General features: G+C 38.9%; 1 long non-coding RNA gene across 1 annotated transcript; it reads left to right on the forward strand.

Moving 5' to 3' along the window:
- The first annotated feature begins 434 nt into the window (after positions 1-434).
- Positions 435-22,226, forward strand: LOC106042448 (uncharacterized). Its single transcript, XR_001211118.3, has 3 exons — positions 435-824; positions 20,271-20,548; positions 21,215-22,226. It is a non-coding gene; the product is annotated as an uncharacterized lncRNA (long non-coding RNA).
- Positions 22,227-24,987: the final 2,761 nt, after the last annotated feature.

The following is a 24,987-nucleotide window of genomic DNA, read 5'->3' on the forward strand; positions in this document are numbered from 1 at the left end:
CTGCCCTCGGGGTAGTCGAAGTAAGATTTTCTAGTGAAAATAGCGGATTTTTGTCTGGCTTTGCCGCTGGTGAGAGTCCAGCTTTCCAAAAGTATTCCGAGTGCCTGAGTGACTGATTTGAGGCTACGGTGGTGTAAAGGTAACAGCGGTGGGAGGATGTGAAGATGCCTATTGCATGCAATCAGAGCTAATTACACTCTATAGATAACCGTCGTGAAGGTTCTTGCTGTACAGAGACATGTTACATCTCTGCGAGATTTTCAGTGCATTATGCGGTAGGGAAAATACTCTTATCACAAAACTGCAACCCCATTAAATTCAAGGCAGACTATGGGTATTGTCATACACAGAATATGCAGAAGAGTAGGTACACAGAAACTACATGTGTTGATTTACATATACAATTCAGCTATTCCTTTACCTGCATACTGCCGGGGTGACATTTTTCTCTCGCTTTAAACTTTCTCAAAGCATTCTGTGGCCGTCAGCGTGAATTTGCATGAACCTGTATTCAAAAACTCCGATCCCGGTGAAATTGAAATTCATGCAGGTTTTCCAATTACTTCAGAGAAAATGGACTTTAAATCCAAATGCAACTGCGTAGATGGATTTCTCACTGCTGAGCAACAGTAAATAGACGCAGTACCAAATGCTCACTACCTCATGCTGTATGCTTTTCAGGATCAGCCAACCTTTTGCCTTTATTGTTTTCCATACATAGAAAATTTGTACTGATGAAGCAAAGGAAAAAGCAACCATGGGTTTCACAAAGATGATTTAGTCTGCTACAACTTTGAAGAAAGAACTGCTTTGGATTTTTTTTTGTAAGTTTAATTAGTTTGCATTTTAAACTATTTATGGAGGTGGGTTTTTATGTCTTTCATCTCATGAAAAGCCCATTTAGCTTCACTGGAATGACATACATGGTATGTATGGAAAGAGGAAATTTTGCTTTCTAAGGAACTGATGTATTATACAGCTACTGTAACTTTGAACTACTTGGGGTTATTCCTTTAGGACAGTCTAGGTGTCTAGGCTAGTTATACATAACAAATAAGTGTTATACATTATAGAATATAGGCGTGCAACAATCTGTTTGCATCAAACTTGGTGTTCTGGCAGGGGCCCTTTGGCTTAAAACAAGGATACTGCCCGTATTGTATTCTGTTTTCCTCTGTTTTCACAGTGGGCTACACAAATGTGCTTTCTATTGCCTCTACAGTTTCTCCTGAGAACAAAGTATAGAAGTAGAGCTGAAAGTAGATGAAAAATGCTCTTGCTTCCCAAATGTATGCTCAAAGTGAGGTTCCCACATATCACAGTTTATTTTCTTTTCTTTTCAGAAACAGATAAAAGGATTATTTAATGTTGTTTCTTTGCTGTAAGAAAGTCACATTGCTGCTTTGTCTGTTGTGCTTCATATCACTAATTTTTATTAGGTGTTCTACAGACTGTATTTTTCATGATTTGAGTATTGTCTAAAGAGAAATAGGTTTGCTGTTTCTACAGTAAAGGTTAATGACTACTATCTATTCAATTATCCAAGCCACTAAGATACTGCACTTGGAAGGGATCCTTGCAGAAGCCTTCTTGATGCATCCCTCCTTTTTGAGGGGTAAATTGCTGATAACTCTCCAAGCAATTACAATGCTACGTATTGCAGTATATAATTCATCCCATAGAACTTTCACCTGAACTGTTTCCAAAGTCTGATAACTTTTTTACAGCGTAATACCCTAGCAACATGGACTTCTGACAAATCTGTTTCACCTCACCACAATCACTGTGTTCTCCTCAATGCCCATGTTAGAGGGGAAGTGCTGGTCAAGTTTTTCATAGAGGGGAACATTTTGTCTTGATATTGAAGGAGAAGGATAATACAAGAAAAAATGACCAAATCATCTTTCTCATCATACTGTTCCAAAGCCGCCCAGCCAAAATGCAGTGCTACTAACGTGCGTTTCGATTAAGTGCTCTTCTTCATCCTGCCCTTCCTGCTTTGCTTGCTTTCTGGTCAATTTTGGCCAGAACTTGCTTGCATGTGAACTCTCCAGCCCAATAACGGTGGAGAATTTTTTCTCTTCATTTATTTGAAGGAAATCCGACCCAAAAAAACAATCAGGATGGCAAGAAGAGAATGCATTATATATCTCAAATGCACTTTGTATGGTTATAGTCTTAGAATTATTTTGTATTCCCAACCGAAACGTGTAGGAAAACAACCTCAGTCATATTAAAATTATATATAGAAAATTTACCCCAGTTTGAAGAATCAGGCTGCTACTAGAACAAGTATCAGCACAGGGATATGAGAATCTTTGATTAGACTTCAGCCATTGCTGCCTTTACCTGATGGTAAGAATTTAAGAATCATTGCTGTGTCAAAGTGCCAGATTCGGACAAATAAGATGCATTAAGCTACATTTTTGAAACACCAGAACAAGCAAGGAACCTGTCTAGTGAAACTGCACCTTCAAAATTCAGGGCATGGCCAAATGTTCTTGAAGAAGGACTTTTGATCATGAGTCATTTACACATTTTTGAAAATGTTAATAATGTTAGTAGTCCTGTGTTCCAAAATCATTATTCGTCCCCAAAATATTTAATGTTATCGAAGTATCAGATGTCAATGCAACCAAGCTATGAAACATGAGTGAAATACCAGGCAGACCAATGCAGGAAGGCTTGTGCCGTCTGTTGCTACAGCTGGTTAAAGACTGTACAGTCAATGCCAATCTTGTACATTTTGTGAACACTGACTTGAATTTACAGGATTTTGAAGTGATGTCATTTTAATTTAGAAAAACATTTCCTGGAAGTTGCTTAGACAGAGTTAAAAAAAAAAAAAAGCATACTACTGTAAGGACAGAGACTGATAGAAAAGCCTGACAGATTTACAGCAAACAGTGAAGCACAGCAGATACAATATGATATTACCAAAGGTGCTGTTTGCGAGATGGTTCTTCATGCTTTGGTTTGTTGGGGACATTAAATCCATAGTACTAATCCATAAGTATTTCATGTTCCAATTGTACTGCAGCCAGAATACAGGCCCTCCTTTTCACCAGGGTGGCTTGATTGAGACAGGTTGAAGTAAGATTGAAATGGGGATTTGTTTGCATGGATCAGCTACTCTGCTGGAATTTTTCTGTCTTCAACATTATGAAAAATATACAATTCAGATTTAAAAATTTCTGTTGGTAGTATTCTTCAGCTGAAAGTGAGTCATCAAAAATAGCATTTATAAATAGAAGTAAGGTGTCTAAAGAACCGACAGTAATAAATTTCCTTGAAACACTGTTGAAAACATGAGTTCCAAATTTATCTTTCTCTTTTTTTTTCCAGTTTCTTTAAAGTAGGCAAATGAATGGCGTAAATATCTGAAATGCAATAACAGGTATCACAGCTGGCATTCATGAGCCAGACATATCAGGAAATACATTCAGATTTTAGCCTAAACTAGCATAGCAGTAATGCTTTTCAGATCTGTGAAGCACCTAGCTGAGTGGAGATGCCAATCAGTAGGGCTGTGACAAGTGATGGGGAAAAAGGTCATTTAATGAATATGCTTGGGGGGTTTCTTGTGGCAGAAGTTTTCTGAGAGGCACATTTAAAAAATATTAATTCGAAGATAAATTTACCCTGCTTGTTGAAACGTGGATTGTTGACATTAAAACCTTCTTGTTGAAGCAAAGTGATTTAGATTTAAGACTCGGCAATATACAAGAAACCTCTAGTAACAACTTCCTTTGCAGAATAACCTTGTATGTCATACGATTATGCCAAATGATTGTTTTGCAGCTTTATTAAGAAGTCAGATTATCTTCTCTCAAGAGACAAAACAGTGTTTCTTTATTTGCTTGAAGAGATGGGTAAAGAGAGGCAAAAAGACACTCACGGTAATGCTAGAAATAGAATCCAGGTCGTGCAGTACACAGAACCCTTCTCTAACGTGTGTGTGTACTACTTTCATGAAAATTGGGAAGTTGGTGGGAATAGCAACAGTGTAATGAAAGCAAAATTGGCCTTCTTTGCCTCATACTGGGAATTTGCCTACTTGCCAAGAACCCAGTGTTTTCAAGGACATTTAGCTCCTACACCAAGGACTTCTATGAAAGTCTAAACAGGTTAATCAGCATGAAGAAAAAAGAAAGAGTGATGTGATGTCACTGATCTGTAAGCAGATCTCAGCCTCAGAACTAATATTATGATTTAAGGTTTTAAAATTAGATGAAAAGATAAATTCCTGAGGCTTGAGCCTGTATTTTCATGCACACTGTGCAGTCGTTCGGGCCCAGGCAATGTGGGGGGAGGTATAAAATACTGTCAAATCACCCACTTGAAACCAGGCTCTCAGAGCTGGGTATTGCAGTTGTATTATGTGGTCTACTTTATGATATTAAAAAGGCTACTGAAGTCTCCTGCCAATAAAACCATTAGATAGATACTAGCTACATTTCCTAAGGCCTGCAAAATGTCTATCTGCACAAAATGTGCAAATATCCTTATTTATTTATTTATTTATTTATTTTTACATTAAGTGGCAACTGTGTGTACATTTACATATTTGCACCTGTTATTTCCATTTTTCTAAGGCAAGCCAGACGCTTCTTTGAACACATCCAATGTCTTTGCACACCTCTGAACAAATCCACAGGATCCTGAACCTATATGAGTAGTTTTATTCCTCTCTTTCACTCATTCTAGTAGAAACTGGAAGTTAATGAACGTGCTACTAGGAAAGGGACTGCAGAATCAATTCCCTTATCTGTACATTGCCCCGAAAACTGTATATAGCTTATAAACTTGAAAAAGTACACTTTTCTATGCAGTAAGAATTGCTTTACTTATCATTTTTATATAAGGCTGGATTTTCTTCCTTGTATTAGTTTCTCTGTCCCTGTCTCATTCAATACTCCTTGCAAATGCAAACAGGAACCGTATTGCTAAGTGGTTGCTGGCAACCATGTGATAAGTAAAATTTTTGTCGCAGGACAACATCTTTAACAACTGTATGTTTTTTTTGACAGTGTTGCAAATATGGGTGAATGAACACAATGCATCCTACTACGCCCTTGCCAGTTGACAGAGAAAAGTTTATCACATGGGTGTATTCAGTGTTTCAGTTTATTATTTGATTTATTTATTTTTTCCATAATTGGACAGTGAAGTAGTCTGAGCTGAAGACAATCTACGTGATATTTATAGGGTGAGCACTAGGTAACATTAGCAGCAGGGACTCATGTAGGATACCAAAATCTCAGTCATCCACTGACTTGAATGCTGTGTAAGATATGCCTGGACTGCCATTTCTGATCGTTGTTACTGATGAATCCTCATCAACTTGAATTTAGAGAATACACTTAGTCTGCCTTACCCCAGTCCTGCATTTTAAAAAGTCTGATATGTGTTCTGACCCTCACTGTGGGACTAGCATCCCTTTCTCTTCAAGGTCATCGAGTTGAGTATAGAACAATAAGAGAACCGTGGTGCCTCAAATTAGCCCCAGATACAGGTAATAAGGGCCAGGTCTGGCAAGGCACAAGCTGTGATCCCCTAGAATTTTGTCAGCATTGGCATCATGAGACCGCTCCCCACGTGAATGCTAAATCAGGAATTGTAAAGTTCAGGAGTTTTGCTAGGATGATGCATTTTGCAGGGATAAGCTCAGGAAAGGCTGTTATCGGGAGGCACATGTACACATCCCGGTGGCTCTGTCATACTCGGTTTTTGTTCCTCTTCATCACTGCTCAGTGTAAAACCCCTGAGTTTTGTGTGAGTAAGGAAGGCTCACTGGGAAAATCACAACTGAACACACCCTGTTTTTCAGACAGATTTCTGAGGAGAGTTGCTAGATTGACAGCCCCAAATCAAAGTCTCATGGAAATCCTTGGGACACCGTTTGGGAAACAGTAGCACCATGCTTCCCACTTTATCTTGCTGATGCTTTGTCTTGCTCTGGAGGGACCACTTCTGACAACAACTGATTTATTGTGTGCAACTCTAAGGAAACACTCTGAAGGCACAGACCGTAGTTAGGCATTCAGCCCTACCTGAAACCCAACGGAAGTGGGGTTCGGAGCCAGCGTCTGTTATCCATCTCTGGCTTCCAGACCTTGCCCTCCAGCGTGCCGGTGGTACCAATAAAGAAGACAGACATTTGCCTTTGGGATGTGGGCTACAGTGGTTGCTTCAACCTCATGCAGGGCATCATCAGCTGGGGAAACCTTCTGGCCACTGCCATGTTTTACCATATTTCAGCAAGGGACCTCCAGCTGAAGGGCTGTCCCTTCTGCTTACTCCTTACCTCGCCCTCCATTTTTGCAGGATACGTTCTGTAAACACCTAATGAGATTGAGTGTCACGGTGGATGTATGGAGTGCAGAGTAGCTCCTATTTTAGCAAATTAGCAATGATTTCTGTCCAGTGCGAGTAATTAAGTCTGAATGTATTTGGACACAATTCAATCTTTCTCTAATTGGGGGAGCAGGATCTGAGTCACTGTGGGGATGAGAATAGGAGAAGCGGGACATCATACAAATAATAGCATGTTAAACAGGCCATGTAACAAACTATAACAGTTCACAATGTTTTTTAGATTCAGAAACAAGTAGATTTTTCAAGTTGTTTTTTTAATTTATACTGAAATTTATTGTAATTTGTGAGCACATTTACTCTCGTGACACCTTAAAAGAAAGAAACTTAAGTAGCAGCTTACTGTTATAAAAGACAAATTTGAGTGACAAGCATGGCTCCCTGAGAAGGAGAAAATCCTCCATCCCGGTTTTCACCATTGAAAGCTCCTTAGCCCAGGATGGCTGGTGGTTGGGGTTGGAAGATTACCTGATTCTGTCATAGTTTTCTGCCTAATTTTCTTAAATCACATCAGAGCCCCTGGATGAATACCATATGGTACAAACTACTTGATGTACCTCAAAGCATTAGATTCCTCTTGTTGGAAGAGAAGCAAAAACCGCAGCGCAGAGTGTTTTGTGTGCTGATTGAAAATATAATCCTTCCTTCCATGAACTGCTGCGGGACAGGCGATAACACACCGCTGCTAACCACGTGAGTGACAGCAACCCAGTGGGTCGTCGGAACCTCTTTGTTTCTGTATTGGAGGAACGGACAACTAACTGCAAGGGGAGTAGGCTGAAGGAAGATCCCGTTAAGTAGTGTAGCTGTGCTGTGAATGGGCAAACACCCTCCTGCAGAGCTCCCCAGTCATTTGCAACTAAGTGAAAAAATAGTTCAGTATCTGGTATGGCAAAAATCAGGCTTCCAACTCTCCCAGATAATTCTTATTCTTGAAACGGTTTGCTGCTCAGTGCACAGGGAAGCACAGAGCACTTTGAATATCATCACTCCCAAGTGACCAGGAGATGATGATGGCAACTGGTGGATTAGTCTTAAGCCTGTTGGTAATAAGCTTATTATGAAGAGGGCACATCTTATCTCAGAAGTAAGATGTGCTCTGAGACATTGAATAGGAAGTAATCAGAACCCATATGAGAGACAATGAAGCTACATACACATCTGATAAAAGCAGCCACCAGCTGCCAGCTGTCTGCTTTTGCATAGCACACAATACCTTCAACTCCCACCAAGTTCACGCGTCCTACAAGGCTGGGGATCCCATGTACATATTCTGTGCTATAAAATGAAATAAGCTCCCATACGTACCTTAATTACAGCTTCCCTCCTTGTATGTAAGAGAAGACACTTTTCAGAAAATGGAGTGAGGAGATGCCAAAGTTTCTAGCAGCTTAGAAGTGCTCAATAACAGAAAAAAAAATTGGAAACGAAGAAATGGGTTTCTGTGCAAACAGACTTACTTGCTGGCAACTGTCTTCCAAGCAACAAACAGGGAAAGTGTGAAAAAAGAGAGATATGACTGTACTTATACATTATTCCCTGAAGCTTATCCAAAATCTACTGACAATACAATATCTTCTCCCATGAAAATCAGCAAAACTCCACTGCTGTCAGTAACAGGTAGATGTCCTATTCAATTAATACATATTTTGGGGAGGAAGATGGTTGGAAAGGTAGAAGTAGGGTTAGAGAACCTCAGTGCTGCTGCCTTCCAGCAGTCTGCGTGTACCATTGCATGTGTGACCAGGTGCTGACACAGAGAGATGGAGGCCACATTTCCCCTACCAGTATTCTCAGGACTTCATTTTCAAACTTCAGGAATTATTTAGGAAAGAAAACCTAGAAGGATGTTGTCACCTTTTTGGTGAGTTCAGATCAATGTCTATGTTGCAGCCACTTTCAATGGAGTTTGAATTTCCCATTTTTCTTTTTATAAAAACGGTAACCCAAGCTCATGAAAAAAATGGAAGAATTTTTCCCAGGATTTTAGAACACAGCCAAATTTAACCAGACTGGTACCTCAGACAAATCAAGGAGAAAAAGTAAATCTCAAGAGACCCTTGCAGATTGCATTAATTTTTAAAAGGCACATGTCCTGGTTTTTAGGAGCCTTATGTCCTGTTTTTTTAGGAGTAAATAGTAACTACGGTTCCCATTAAAACTCAAAATGAAACCAGAGATGCTTATTCAGCAAAAGAGCAGTAGAATGTGAACCATTTTGCAATAGCATGACAGACATAAGAAAATGTCTTTCATGTAGAAAGCATTTGTATGTCCACAGTAGAGGTATTTCCACTTCCCTCAGTACTTTTCATTCCACTAGCAGTTGAGTGTGAACTGAATGCAACAAAGGAGTCTTTGTCTAGGAATGCCCCCCTCCTGGACTTCTAAATTCAACTAAAGGGTACTGCTTTTGGTACTGCTAGAGAGCTCAAATAAAGTTTCTTCTTAATAGCAAGAGGCAAGCACTGAAAAATTGGAATTTGATTATCTATATCAGTCTATGAGCAAAAAGCGATACAAGTGGTTTCTTTATGAGATGAAACAGTTGTTGATAGAAACATATAACTGGCAAGTCAGAAATTTTGCAAAACTGGGAATTTGTGTAATTTGGACTTTGATGTGGGCATCATGTGAAAGCCATGGAACAGATCCAAAGGCTTTTTCAAGGGTTTGTTAAAAACACATGCAAATATACATTCTGGGTGTAAAAATACCATGTTAAAGGACATACAGGATTATTTTAAAAACTGGTAGAAATAAAAATACGGCTTAAATCGGATTCTGAAATTAATAAAAACACTTTTATAAGAGTAATCTTCAAAAAATAACTGATCTGTAGTATTAGATGCAATAATTTCAAGAGCCTCACACTTCCTATTTTCAAAATTATATCATAAGCCATCAAAGGGGAATCCTTTAACTTCTTAACAGTGAAACCACTTTCACTTAAAAGCAGCTATTAGATTTGTCCATTTAGAACGGTCTATTTTCAGATTCAGGCAGTGCTGAACATAATTCAGGATAATTTGAGCAAATCTTTTAATAAGAGTGAATCTGTTGTGTTACCCATTCTCTATGACACTCAAAAATGGAAAGGAGTGATTGCAAATCAGTGTATGACTATCTGATAGAAACGGTGTTTCAGCCATCTATGAGTGTTAGCAATGTTTCTTGACTTACCTGCTTTTTCTTCTTGACACTTTGTAATGCAGATACTTGTATCAGATAAAAATGACCCCAAATTATAAACCTAAGCATTTTAAAAAGGGAAGGGTAAAATAATTGTGAACACAAGCAAAGTTCTACGATGATACAATGACTTTTCCAAAACCAGTGAGGTGCACAGGAAAAAATGAAAAAATTTTGCGGAGAAGGCAATATTTGGTTCAGTCATCTTCAGAGATGACATTACCACAGAAATGAAGTAGATATTTAGATGGAATGGAGGGAAGAAAGGATCAGTGTCTGGGCATTTTCTTCCTTTTTTCCCTGTGAACCACCTCCCCAATTATCACTATGCAGCTCATTAGATCATGAAAGGGCTGCTGGATACTTTCCTTAATAGTGCCTCCCTGTAGCCCTATTACATTCCCCACTGTCTGATTATGCTGAGCCAATTAAATAGTCAGCATTCAGTTTTGTGAAAACCACAAATGATATCCAGATAAATGGCACGAGGATGTCTTTGATTTTTGCAGGAACTTTGAATGAGAAAAGTAAGAGGGAAATTTTGCATAGAAAATCAAATAAAGCTCCCCATACCCAAGTAAGTTTCCTCCTTACATTTCTTTACTTTACCTGTCTTTCCTCTTCCCCCCTACCCTGCCATCCCCACGCAGCAGAGTAACAACTATTAGTAGCCAGGCATTTGAAGCTCACTTCAGCAGCAAAGCCCTGGCAGCAAGTACCTGGCATTGCCATGAGTTTTGTCGGAAACTGGGAAGGGAGATGTTAAGGGAAATGTTACCTGGGCATTCTGATCAGTCCTTGCTACATTCAATGTATTGTTTAGCTGGCCTTCAGCCAAAGCTGTGATTGTTCTCTTCTGTGTTCTCAGCCACTCCACGTATTGTATAAACCTTTTCTTCATTTGTCTCCTCTATACTTTTTGTCTCCCATGAGAGTTGTCTCCTCTATATTTTTTGTCTCCCTTAGAGTTATCAGATCCCTCAGATACGCTGTCATGCAGTGTTAAACAAGAGAAGCTATACCCCCAATTAGCCTAGATGAGAAAAAAAAGTTATTGTTTCCATTTGTTGTCTCTTTCCACGTAGTTAATCTTGAAAGATTTTTGCTTCTGCTTTTTAAATGCATATACCGTGATCATGTCATAGCGACCACTTTCCTCTATTGCAGGGAGTCAGAGCACAACAGTATAGAATATAAATTATATTGATTCATTTTGTTTCATATAATCTATATATAGATATAAAATGTGCCACTCACTAGAGTACTGCTTATGGCCTTCTGATACCTGTGTGTTGTCCAGAATATAAGATACTCTTGTAGGAGAGTAGACCTAGCCAACATGTCTGAGATGGCTTGACAAACCCCGATTACTAAGTTATAACCAAAGTCCAAAACAGTGAGAAGAAAAGAAAAGTGAAAACATTGCAAAATAGATCCCAGGCCCTAAAACAGTAAATGAAATCCTGAAGGTAAAGAGCAGAGAACAAGAATAGAAAAAAAATATTATGTTTATAAAATGATAAATAAATAAGCAAAATATATCAAAAGAAATAATGAAAACATCTTGTGTTTTCTAGTATCTCACAACACAACATGTCCCTTAGCCAGCAATTTACTAGCACAGGTGATAACTGTGAAGTAATGAGCCTTTTCTCCCCTCAGAAATGAAAAGATACTCATGTCCAACATTAGAATATAATTCAAATGAAGGATCAGTGGGGCACTTCTGTAACGTTCTGATTGGTGCATAATGGTTTGTAATGCCGAGCAGCTAATGGAAATGTCCCTTAATTGCTATTTACAAATCATAACTGACTTTTTAGTATATGTAAATTTGTAAGGACTTGTGAATACACTTGATTTGCTTAGCTACTGGGTTGAGGTGTAGTAGAAAGTGGCGATGTAATAAGAATGAATGTGAGGAGCATTGGACACAAGACCAGTTGACAGTTCAAGAGAAACAGACCAGATCAGAGCATAAATGTAACCTTAAATACTATTAAAATGGTACATTGGGTCATTCATGTCACTTGATTACTTTAACATTTGTAGCCATATGGGACAAGGACTTGACGTGAAGAATGGAGTGGCTTTTGCACAATGGCCTACTCAAACTGAAAAATTGGCCAAGTGCACGATGGGCACTTTGCCTTCCTTTGAAGCATCTTGCATTTGCCAAGCAGAGTGGAGAATATTGGGCTTGATGGATCATTGCCTTAATGTAGCATGGCAGATTCCATGTTCCTATTAAAAGTGACGGGAGGAGGGCATTGTTCCAAACTCAAATTTGATATTAAAAGTAAGTGTATATGTCCTTCTGAACTTCCATATATTTAAAGTACAAGATTTGTGTTAAAGCATATTTATTCTGTGTAACCTTGTGGTTTCAGTGCTGCAGTCTGGTTTACAGACGACCTCAGAATAACAATAATTTATTAATGAGACTGAATGAGAAGAAAAAGAACTCTTTGGAAATCTTAAAGGGAAAAGTGATGCCAGTGAGTTATTTTATTTAAGTCACATTTCGAGCCTGCTTTGCTAAAACAAGATCAGGCGAGGAGGCTGCTCTTCTAAATTGCCCTGTGAAAAATGAGACACAATTCAGTGATCACTTGTCTCTATTATCATTCAGGAAGTACAATGCCACAAACCTACTTAGCTCACTTCCATAAAACCTCTTCTCAGAATTAACTCAGCATTAAGAAATAAAAAAACATAAATGTTTTTGCAGGTGAAGGCAGGGCTGGATCAGGTACATATCTCAGAATTATGTCATTCTCCGCTGTCTTCTCTGTGGTGGGTCCATGCCCTTAGAGAAAGCGCAAGGCAGGGCATCTAGTGTGGTTGCCTGCCTGCCAGTTGGTGTGACAAAATCCTCTCCCTAAATTTACAGGGAGCTGTCTTGAAAGTAGTTAGGTGTTCCACCCACCTCTCTCTCCTCCTTTGTTAGGAAGCTGTTGCAGAATATTAACCCTTTGTCCAAATAATTCATTTTCCATGGCTGGTCCCCTGCTGAACACCATCATCGTGGTCTAGTGACTACAGCACCTCCGTGCAGTAACGCAGCACTGTACAGCTGATCTGTGCACATCATTTTTTCAGGGCACAAATTATAAAGCTATCACACTAATAAATGCAAAAAGCCTTTAGAATCCATCTGCCTCCAAGTCGCTTACATCATAATTATTAAATTACTTCGGAGCTTGGGCTGGACATCCTGCAGTGAGCAGTAAGAGAAGCAAAGGAGACTGTTACACTGCCTAGCTTCTGGTATCCACTTTAAGGAATTAAGAGTCTTCCTTCCTAGCTTCTTTATATATCAGCGAAAGAAAGAGAGTCTCCTCCAAACACTCAGTCTAGATGTCCACATTAGCGAATCTAAGAAGAGCTTTCCAATTTAGCCACCAATATTTGGTCCCTGAGGTTTGGTGGTGCATTGTAGTGACTAAGTGGAAGCTCTTAAAGAAATTGTAAATCTTACAATCTCTGTCTTACTGTGACAGAGAATATAACTTTTCATTAGCAAAAAAAATGGAGATGAACGAATTTTATGAAATAAAGAAGTGCCAAAGTCACTGTATTTTAATGCGGATTTTATGTGATATCATAACAGAACTAGTACTTATAATGTATAACTGTTAACACTCAATTTACAATTGTGCCTTGCTCCTTTTTACTAATAAATCATATTTTGAAATCTTGAAACGTTGACAGAATTAAAACCAGAACTGAAACACTATGGGAATTATTTGGGTCCAGAGCTCACTTTCCAAACACTTGGTATCTATTCCTAAATGTTTTATTTTTAGTAAGATGAAAAGAAGTGCAACTCAAATATTTATGTTAGTCTTGATACTTCCTTTTCCGTCTGTGCTGTCCTCCTTTCTCTTTCTCATATTCTTTAAAAAAATATGTATATATATATATGTTTTAAATATATATATATTATATACATATATAATTATGCAGAGGTTTTAAAAGAACAGTTCTGTCTGACAGCCTCTGAGCTGGCATCCTTGCTAGGAAGGGGAGGAATTTGTTATGGTAATTCTTGTTTTTTTTTTTTTTTTTTTTTTTTTTGGTCAAACTCAGTTCTATTATTATTATTAATTGAAACAAAGGAGAAGAATTTACAAAAATGGAAAGAAATCTGTCAAAGGCTATCATAAGTGAAGAAAAAAACAGCTACTGTCAATGGTGCTTGCACTTAATCCATTCTTGAATCATAGAAAACTGGAACAGAAGTTTTGTTTTTCCAGCTTTATCTATGTTCTTTTGTATTATCACAGACATACTACTGCCATATTAAGAACTTAGAGACAGCAACCATACTAGACTCCATTGCTGTAAGTTGATTTTTAGATGCCAAATAGGTTAGCACAAGGTTAGTTCTGATTTCTGTCAGGCTTGGACACTTCCTTGGGATAAGGAAGCAAGAAAAACACAAGTAGAGGACATGAGGAAGAAGATGGGATAGAACCATATGTCCTAGAGAGAGTATATGAGATAGCCATCTTCTGACTGGTATGTCGGGAAAATGCTGATGGCGTCTGGTTCAACATTTGCATCTGAGCAGGATATCTGTCAGCTGTAGGTAAAGGGAAGTTGTACAGCATCACGTTCCCTGGATGGAATGTGCAATGTTCTTTTTTGATAGTGAAAGATTTGAGAAGGTGTTGGCTACTTCCAGTTAAATCTGATAACAAGAACAAGGTTCCAATGATCAGTTTGGAAATTGCATGAAAATTCTGGTGTCATACTATTTTATAAGCTCTCCAGGGTGCTTGAATACTCTTTAAGTGGCAATTTTCATCAGACCACTCAAAAGTGTTTTGTTGTTGTTTCAGTACGTGGCTCCTTTCAAATATAAAATTATACAGTGTATTTGCAAAGTAGAATCATATTCAAACACCTTACATCTCTTTTGAACATTTAAAAAATGCAGTCTAGACTACTAGTTACCATTCTGTTGCTGTTCAGAGATGCAGAGATAGCGTAGCTGGATGGCATTTAGACAGGCAGGAGAAAATTGCCCTGATAGAATCATTCTGCCAGCGTTCACTCAGGGTGTTAACTGTCAGGTATTCCAGTGTGTTGAATGAGGGTAGAAACAGAGAAGTTTCGCAGCCAGCTGAGAGGCAACAAATAGAGCCTTTATGTTTCCCTGATTTAACAACTGCTGTTAGAAAAATCACTTTACATATCACCATTTGAGAACTGGAAATATATTCCTCTGAATGCAATGGCAACAATTCTATTCCCTACAAAATGCATACCAACATCATAAGCTTTTCTGCACTGGCTATGGTATGAAGTGATCTTTGTATAACACTTCCAAGTCTGTATGTGAAACTTCAGGTCATCTAATTGCTGAAGATTTTACAGGGCAGCAGCTGTCAGCTTTTCTTTCTAAAATCCAAATAGTAGAGAAAAACTTTTGAGAGCTTCCTTTTATAGGGTCCTCAAAACCAAACCAAACCAAACCAAACCAAACCAAACCAAACCAAACCAAACCAAACCAAACCAAACCAAACCAAACCAAACCAAACAAAATAAAACAACCCCACAACAAACAAACACAAAAAATAAGCAAACAAAACACCAACCCAACACCTAAGCTGTACTGACATACTGAAAGGCAGATGTGTTTTTTTGTTGTTGTAACTTATCTTTAGTAATTGTCTCTTCCCACCCTAAATATTAATTTTGTTCACCATGAAAATGGCAAAAACAGAAAATCACCAGGTACTTTCCTTCTGTATCAACGGTCTACTTGCAATGAATTATACTTCCAGAAATCTTTCATTTGAACGTCACAGAATGCAGAGACAGTCCAATGAGTTTAGCTTCAAAATCCTATTTTTTTATTGATAAAGTACGTCTGTCCTCAGTGTTTATGTACAGAAATAAACAGCAGTTTATATCTATAGGGACAACAAAACACGGCTTTGCTTAATTGTGAGGCCATTGTATGTGGCAGAAAAGATTTATTCTCACTTAAGGTGTTAAAGGGATACATTTGAGTCTTGTCTGGAGAAGTCTGGAGCACAAAATCTGCTTTAAAGCCTACTAAAATCTGTCTCTGCACAAGACTAATTCCTGTGTAATCACTTGTTGTAGGACATGGAGACTGCAAATGGATCACACCTGTGTTTGCTGATGACTGACTTTAAAGAAAAATGCTCTGTTAAATTTGGAATTACTGAAATGAATAGTCACTTTCTCTTACTTTCATTTCAAGAACTAAACTCCTTACTTTTTTTTTTCCCTTTCTTTATCTATTTATTGTGCAAGAGATTATTTTGGATTCCATTTCTCATCCTTTTTTCTGACTGCCTACCAGGCCCCAAGTACAAAGCTGCTTCTCCTTTCTATTCAAAGCTGGCAGGATTTAGCTCCCTCTGTTCTGCTAATACCACACTCAGGCGAAGATCTTCACTTGCAAGGAATGACATGGACATGAGGAGTGGGCATTGCTTAGGAAGGCAAGCACTTGCAGGTCTGTGAGCAAAGTACAAAAAGGAGACCTGAGCGTATGTGAATTTTTGCTGCTTAAAAATGTTTTCATTCAGACCTTTCAATGCTGTGCAAGAATTAGCTTGGGAATGGTTGGATCGCCATACATACAGATTTTTAATGCTTGCAGAATACTTTATATTTTTAAAAAGTTTAAAGAACATAATTCCTACAATGCACCCACTACTCAAAATGTAATTTCATAAATCTAATCTAACTCAAAATCTAATTTCATAACAAGTTTATGGACAGATCATCTCCTCCACAGTGAAAAAAGTCTTGGAACCGTTTTCAACAGCAGTTGTATTTGGCTGGTATAAAAAGACGAGAGAGGACAACAAAAAGGCATAAGCTGTCAGAGCTAGCAACTTCCCTGTCATAGGACACCCAAGATTTTGGGAGAGGTGGAAAACAATGAGCAAAGTGGTCACTTTCAGACTGATGATGTCTCAGGCACAAACTTGAGTCACTTCTGAAAACTGTGATGATAAAAGTGGGATAACAGAGACGATTGTGGGTAATAAGCTAAGACAGCTGCATGAAGAGGTTGATTCTCAAATTGCTGGCCTAATGCCTTCTGCATTTTCAATCTGTTTCTTTGGACCTTGTGGGTAAGCAGAATTACATTCCTTGATGTTGCATATGCCTGCAAACCTCTCCCATCTTCCAGACTGTAGTTAAACCTAAGGCTTACTACAGCTTTCAGGTTGCAGAAATTTATGTGAGGCTTGCCTCCATCTGTGCAGTTCTGTGCAGCCAGGGAATACGGGGTCTCGAGGGCTTTATGTCTTGTTCCTTGCTGTTTATTAGAACAAAACCATTAATTTTATGAGCTTTTAAATAAATCATTGGCAAATATATATATATTAGTTGCTATAAAATATGTACACATTTTTATCTCTGCATGAGAAATTAAATTGTTTTCATTAATTTTCAAGGATAAAAAATAACTTTGACATACAATTAAAATCAGGACAGGCTGGGGATAAGGCAAATAAAGCACTCCGTGTGAGAGCTGATCTCAACCAAAATGCTCATTTCTCGTTCACCAATTCACAGCTCAGGAAAAATATATTTGGGTCATTGCCCAACTTCTTTTGCCCTGAATTTGGATTGGCCATCTTGCTGCTGTATTAACAGGCCCTGCTCTATTCCAGGGAACACTTCTGGGAATATGTTTCTGTTTTGTAATTGCAATAACAGTAAATACAACTGGTCCTTCAGATTATGAAACACTGAATGTGTGCAGTTCACTCCACTTAGTGCTGGCCACTTTTAAAATGTATTTTCTCTCCTGTGTTTTTAGGCAGTGAAGTAAATAGGTTTACAAACATGATAAGAGTTTCACAGTCAGATTGTGGAAATGCATGTTAGTATATATCCATCACTAGAGTGCAAGATATTTATTAATTATGCATTAAACTTTCTTACCTAGGAAACTATTCGATACCATTTTATGGTAATAATGTAGTGTAGCTGGAGCTGATGATACCTGTGGGTCACTACATTACTAGAAGGTGCAATACAAGATACCACATTTAAATTAAGGTCTAATTCATTAAATAGAGGTCTCAGAAACCCTAGAAATGTAGTACTAGGTATAATCCAATCCATCAGTTCCGTTAGCTGGGATCAAGCGTAGTAACCGTCACAGATACCTGTAGTCTGTTCTTAGGCATGTCCAGTAATACAGATTCCATAGATTCTATAAATAATCTCTTTGCTAAATGCTAAAACACAATTAGAAAGTTAATCTTAATATTTGAGATAGATTTTTCCCTTGCCATAAAGAAAGTAGATTGATTCTTGTTCTATTCTTGAGGGCGTAGAGAATAACAGATGGTCACCATGCTCTTTTAACTACTTTTTATCCATCTGATGTCACCTTTCTTTCTCCAAATCTTCACTTTCCTATGAAAAACAAGCAAACATAAAAGACCACCAACAAAAAAAAACAGTTTTTTCAACTCTCCTTTGTAGCCCTTATTTTCTAAACCTCTCACCACTCATTCACCAGTCCAATTTGTCCTAATCCTTTCTGAGATTGAGATAGGTACTCAAATGTGGAAGTATTGTGTTCTGAATTAGGTCATGTTGAGTTCCGAGTACAATGGAGTATCTCACTTACATGCTATGTTTCTTTTGAAACACAGAGAAACTTCTGTTTTTCTTTGGAAAGACTGTTACATAAATGCACTCCCTATGCTTTTAGGTTGTTAATTAAAACATTAAATAAGTCCACATCCAGGTCTGACACAGTCAAGACCCAGCTTTGGAACTCTTTTGAATATGAGCTTTCAACACTCACCTGAACATGTAAGACTGTTTCAATGGTCTTAATTAAAGTGAAGTTACACCATGCTTACAGGTTAACCCTTATCTATTAGACGAGGTGTTGCATGTAGGAAACAGAAGAGCCTGGCTTGACCTGTACTGGATGAGTCCACGTTGGCTGATTTTATCCCCTTATTATCCTCTGGATGAATATAGAGTGAGTGCTTTATAATTTGTTCCATTATCAGAGTCCCACTGACTGGTCTGTAATTCCTCCAGTCCTATTCTCCTGAGCTATCTCCAGCGAATATTAAGTAATAACTGGGGAGCAGCAGAAAGGACGGTGAACCTGAAACTAAGGGGTGGCCACAAAACCAGCAAGGTGGTCACCTCACTGACTCGGGCCTAGTCCTCCAGGGCCTCAGGCACAGGCTCATTCTTATCCACCTGAATAGGCTGGTATATACATAATTACATTCATACTGGATGGACTATTATACTGTTATTATCCAAGCACAGTGATACAGCTTTTTACGCTTAAAAAGTTTTTTTAAGTCTCTTCCTTTAGCTCTTTTTTTTCATTTACATCTTGCTTGCAGTAGGGAAGTATCAGGCTGCTTCACTATCTCTAGACAAGTAATATAAACAGAAAGATTTTAAGTGTTCTTAAGAACCGTGAAACAATTTTTCTAGCCATTAGTAATAAGTAAATTATTGAATTAGTAAGTCAGAAGATTTAGTCTATTCAAGCATTATTTTTAAATGAGTGCAGTCCTAGCAGCTTGGTATTGGACTGCTTTGCCTTAGCATATGCATTTATCAAAGTTTTGAGGCTAATATCACTATTTTAGCATGAGAAATATTGTATGTTTTCATTGGCAGGCAGGAAACATTTTTCACTAACAATGTAAGGACCTGTATTACCAGGCATGGGGTTGAATGCACAGAGATTAACAGTGTAACTCTACCATCTGATAAAGCTCACAAGCACTTACATTATATGCTAAACAACTAGCTGAAGGAGATGCAAAATATTTGGCCAAATAGAATATGTGCATACCCTTTACAGAAGCATATAAAATAAACTTTTATTAAAAAACATTTCCTTCAGAATCTGGAGTAGAAGAAAAGACTGCCTGCCTCAACCGCCAGATACATAAAAGTGGAGGTGTACGAGGGCTGTCACCTGCTCCAGTTTGGCTGAAGACTTCAGTGACAAGAATTTGTTACCACCTAATGGTTGTTGAATCCCCCATTCAAAACTAGCTGGTAGTTAGCTTAGTTAGTTCTCTGCAGGCAAATACCCACTTCACGAAGATTCCAGTCCTGTCCTATCCTACAGTTCTGTTAGCAACCTTGGGGCAGTAGCTGAATGACTTGGAGCACGAGATCTTCTCCCAGTACTACCTCCAGGCAGCTTGGAAACGTGCTGGCAGGTCTCAGCAGTACTGCTGCTTCTGCTCTACCTGCCCATGAACGGGCAGTGTGAATCGATTTCCGGAACTTTTAGTCAGGCTTTTCAGAATTAATACATCCACTCCTTCACATTTCTGAGAAAAAATGCTTGCTGGGGAATTGCAGCTTTGCCTCGTTCTTTCTTCCTGTTCTGCCACAAGTCTTAGGGATGGGCTGAAATAACGTCAGTCATCCCGATAATAAGAAACGCTTATTTCCTTGCCACTGTGAAGAAAACAATAAGTTGCTTTAAGATAATATTTGCCTCTAACCACACTAACAGAATGCACTGAATTTTACTGAAGGGCTAAACTAATGCTTTAAACTCAGCTCCATGGGTTATTTTTAGATCCTCTGTTGGCTGGTGATAATGATCCTCCTCAGGCTTAAGTCACAGGCAGAATAATCCCCTGAATTCTAGACCCTTTATTAATCATTCGTGTATTTTTGCTTTGTAGGAGGAGAGCTACATCCCACCTGCGTGCTTGGATGCTATTAACAAAACAACTCAAAGTATTGTATTTTTCCAAAGCAGTCTTACCTCAGAGATCAGGGAACTGTATTACTTTGGATCCTGCAAACGTAATCTCAAGACACTGCACAAGCAATTGTTTTTATCTTGAGAATGTTTGTGCTCGGAACCACCATTACTGTCCTTCACATGCCCAGATGTAAAAGTTGAGAGTAGCTGTCCCAAAACACACTGTCTGGTATCTTACAGATAAGTACTTATCTGGTAAGTACTAAACAGATAATAGAAGGGGTTGCTCATTGTTCAGAAAGACACAGAACAAATGCTCCCTCTTCTCTAAGATACCTTTGAGAATAAGGAAGGAGGCAAATTGGAGCAGAGAGCCCTATGCTCTTCAAAACGAAGGAATGATGTATGGCTTTCGCTGTACAGCTTCTTTTGCCACCCTTGTGCAAGTTTCTCCCATGCAGTCCACTCTCATGGAGTAGTGCAGGTCCTACACAGACACTTTGGAGCAGGAGCGTAAATGGCAGTGCGCGAAGTCACTGAATTTCATTGCCAGGCCAGCAAGCATTTGTATGCTGTGCATTAAACCTTCACTGCTCATATTGTTTCAGTGAGACTAGGAATTCCAGAAGGCATCGGTTTCTGTGTGTTGCATTGCATGAGCCCTCATATATTTCTTGCAGAATCAGCTGAAAAATGCTTAAGAAAGTCACATTCTGGTATTATCCCCCTAAGATGTGTATAAATTTATAGGAGAAAAAGAAAGTTCTTTGTGCTGAGCTGTATCACACTGATTTCTAGAAAAAGAATATGTTTATTTTTATTTTTTAAATTTAGCAAGAATTTATTTTCAAGTGCGTAGCATACTAGAAAACAAATACTTTCCTAAGTTATAAAAAGTGTTGTGGTTTTTCTTTTCTTCAGTTTTCCACATATGTAAATGTGGAAAAAGAAAAAGCATTCAAGGAAAATTTGAAGAAGATGGAAGCATTTGAAAAATCATTGGCAAATCATTACAGAGTCCTTACCAGCAGTTCCACTGTGACTCTTCAGAAGAGCAAACAGTATTTAAATCTTCCAGTGAGAAAGGAAATGGCAGATTACTTCCCCTCACTTTTCACGCTGCTAAAGTCTGCTGAGAGTTACAGGTGAGAAGTAATATCATCATAAAGACAGTAAAAACTAGTCTCATTTTGCTCTGCAGAACAGCAAAGGTCAAATCACTGGTAGAGGATCAGATTCTACACTTAAGGTAGAAAACAAAAGTAGATTTAATTTATTGACCAGAGGTTAACCATACCAAAAGCAAAGAAGCATGCTGAAAAACAGATCAGAAAATGGAGATTGAAATACCCTGCAAGGTACTCAGATCTCACAGTGAGCAGGGGAAGCTGAGGAAGGTAAATTATCAGATGATATTGGAAAGTATTAATACCACGAGAACAAAGAACAGCAGGAAATACAGATAATGATCGTGAAACTCTCGTTATTTAGTCCCTCACAAGACAGATTATCTCCTCAGCAGAAAAAGCCTCTGTGTGTACAGAAAGAACTTGGCCAAATGTTGTGGTCTTTAATCAGAGAGATTTCTGGAGGGCAATTGGTTGGGGCAGACAAGTTTTGAGACCATCAGCAATGCATGCCTTCCAGCATTAGTGATTTTTTCCAGTTGTGAACATCCCAAATTCTGTAATCAGCCAATTCATTGGTGACAGAATGCTACTTGCACCAGTAATAGCTGCTAAAATGCTGCTCCAATCAGGAAAATAAGTTTAAAATTAATTTCTAATAGGCCATGCTTGCCATACAAGAACAGATAAGTTCTGATAAGAATCCTTCAGAGAAACATCTTATTAAAGGATATGAGGATAAATCTGTTTGGAAAAACTCTTTAAAATTGCATTCAAAAATAGAATTTTGTACAACCAGATAAAAAGAGAAAGATAAAAGTACCATTTGTCAGTTCAGCTGACAGGAAAGGTACCTACGGAAATTTCTTCATGGTTTCCCATAGAAGTTGAAAACATACACATTCCAAATGTTGAAGGAAAAAGTCTCTGCTACTCGGCTGCAATATTTGGAAGAGACGGGGGTTGTATACTGGGGTGCTGGACGGGATCCCTGCTGCAGCTGTTACAAGGCCTGAGGGGAGTGGGCTTAGGGCCGGCACACGTGCTGGTGGCAGGCCTGGGGGCAGCCAGAGAAACCTTCAAACTCAGTGAGATTTGGCTCTTTTTTTTTAATGTAGAAAGCAGAAGGCCCATCTGTGACACAAAGATTAATCTCCAGGCAAATTTAAGCCCTTAGGCCGCAGGACGGGTAGACAACTAGAACTTTCCAAAGAAAAGGAAATCCTAATTTTCTTAATACCGACCGTTTTCCCTGTGTTCCACATAGCAAAATTATTCTATCAAGTTTTCACAGAGAAGAACCCCATTAACCTCACCTGGAGAAGCTGGCAGCCCATGGCTTGGACAGGTATACTCTTTGCTGGGTTAAAAATTGTCTGGCCGGCCAGGCCCAGAGAATGGTGGTGAACGGAGTGAAATCCAGCTGGTGACTGGTCACCAGTGGTGTTCCCAGGGGTCAGTGTTGGGGCCCATCCTCTTTAATATCTTTATTGGTGATTTGGATGAGGGAATTGAGTGCACTCTCAGTAAGTTTGCAGATGACACCAAGCTGGGGGGAAGTGTCAATCTTCCAGATGGTAGGAAGGCCCTGCAGAGGGACCTGGACAGGTTGGGTTGATGGGCAGAGGCCAATGGGATGAGGTTCAACATGGCTAAGTTCTGGGTCCTGCACTTTGGCCACAACAACCCCATGCAATTCTACAGGCTTGGGGGAGTGGCTGGAAAGCTGTGCAGAGGAAAAGGATCTGGGGGTGCTGATTGTTGCTCACCTGAACGTGAGCTGGCAGTGTGCCCAGGTGGCCAAGAAGGCCAATGGCATCCTGGCTTGTATCAGGAACAGTGTAGCCAGCAGGACCGGGGAGGTGATCGTTCCCCTGTACTCGGCTCTGGTGAGGCCGCACCTTGAGTATTGTGTTCGGTTTTGGGCCCCTCAGTACAAGAAGGACATCGGAGCTCTGGAGCATGTCCAGAGAAGGGCTATGAAGCTGGTGAAGGGCCTGGAGCACAAGACCCATGGGGACCAGCTGATGGAACTGGGGTTGTTTAGTCTGGAGAAGAGAAGGCTCAGCGGAGACCTTACTGCCCTCTACAACTCCTTGAAAGGAAGGTGTGGGGAGCTGGGGGTCGGCCTCTTTTTGCAGATAACTATTGATAGGACTAGAAGGAATGGCCTCAAGTTGTGCCAGGGGAGGTTTAGTTTGGAAATTAGGAGGCATTTCTTCTCAGAAAGATCAGTCAGGCATTAGGACGGGTTGCCCAGGGAGGTGGTGGTGTCACCGTCCCTGGGGGTGTTCAAAGAAAGGTTGGAACTGGTGCTTAGGGACATGGTTTAGTGGGTGACATTGGTAGTAGGGTGATGGTTGGACCAGATGATCTTAAAGGTCTTTTCAAACCTTAATGATTCTATGGTTCTATTTTAAGAATTCAAATTTAATAGAATTTGGTTGAAAAATGAAAAAAATTGAAAATTGACTTTTCCGATAAGAATTGTTGGATGGTATTGCTGTTAGTTAACATCACAGAAAAATATATTTGTAACCATGTTTGTTGTGTCAGTGTTATGTTGTGTTGTGCCACTGGTAAATATGGAAAGGAATCACATAACCAGGGGCCTCATTTGATTTCAAAGGACTAAGCTAGTAGCAACACAGTGAACATTAAACATATTATTTGGTCACAGTTTTGCAAAGCTTCTGCAAAATAAATACATAAATAAAAACCCAGAGATTCTGTTAAAATTCTTCAAATGAGCTTACAAAACAACACGTATCATAGAACTTCATTAAAGAGAATAAATCGCATAATCTCTGTGTGTTTACTTCTTCAGAACAATTACTTGAGGCAGGAAATCTTTAGATAAAAACATCTAATGATGCTAAGTCTCCTATCTAACCTCCTTCCCAAAAACATTACAGTTAATGATGACAAATTCTTTCCTTTTGTATCATAATAAAATTCAGTCTTTGTATATGGTTCAATAAGAACAATAACCTGTTTGGCCTTCTTCTTCCTAATTTTAAATTTCAACTGGTAATTAACTTCTAAGAATCTTACAAAGGTGGAAAAATGTTTTTCTTCTTTTTTTTTGCTCTAGTTTTTATTTGTTCTGAACTTTCAGTAACTAACAAATCAATTCAAAAAGGCCAGTGAATTCACAAGTTCAGGGGCATAGCAAATGTGGAAATCTGCATATGCTTTTCTCTTTCACAAGCTGCAGAGAAAATGAGATGAACCTACAAGGTATGGTCAGGGAAGGCTCTGGAAACCTCTGGTGAACCATGATATTATTATGTACTCCTGAGAAAATGGTACTGTGTTTTAACTCCTGACAGTAATTTAAGCGTTTCCTATACTAAAGCTGTGAACTGACAATCATTGCTGGAAAGATGGAGGTAGCTTAAGACATAGCTATCCACAGCTGCTTGTTCCTCCTCTGCCAGAAATTACCCGTACAGTTCAGCTCGTGGAAGAAATCACTTGAGTGCTCCTCATCAACAGCTTTGCAGAAGTCAGCTGATCTAATTGAAACTGATGCCGTGGCTGTGTCAAGTAACTCAGCTGATTTTG

The sequence above is a fragment of the Anser cygnoides genome, chromosome 4 (genome assembly GCF_040182565.1).
Source record: "Anser cygnoides isolate HZ-2024a breed goose chromosome 4, Taihu_goose_T2T_genome, whole genome shotgun sequence".
NCBI lineage: Eukaryota > Metazoa > Chordata > Aves > Anseriformes > Anatidae > Anser > Anser cygnoides.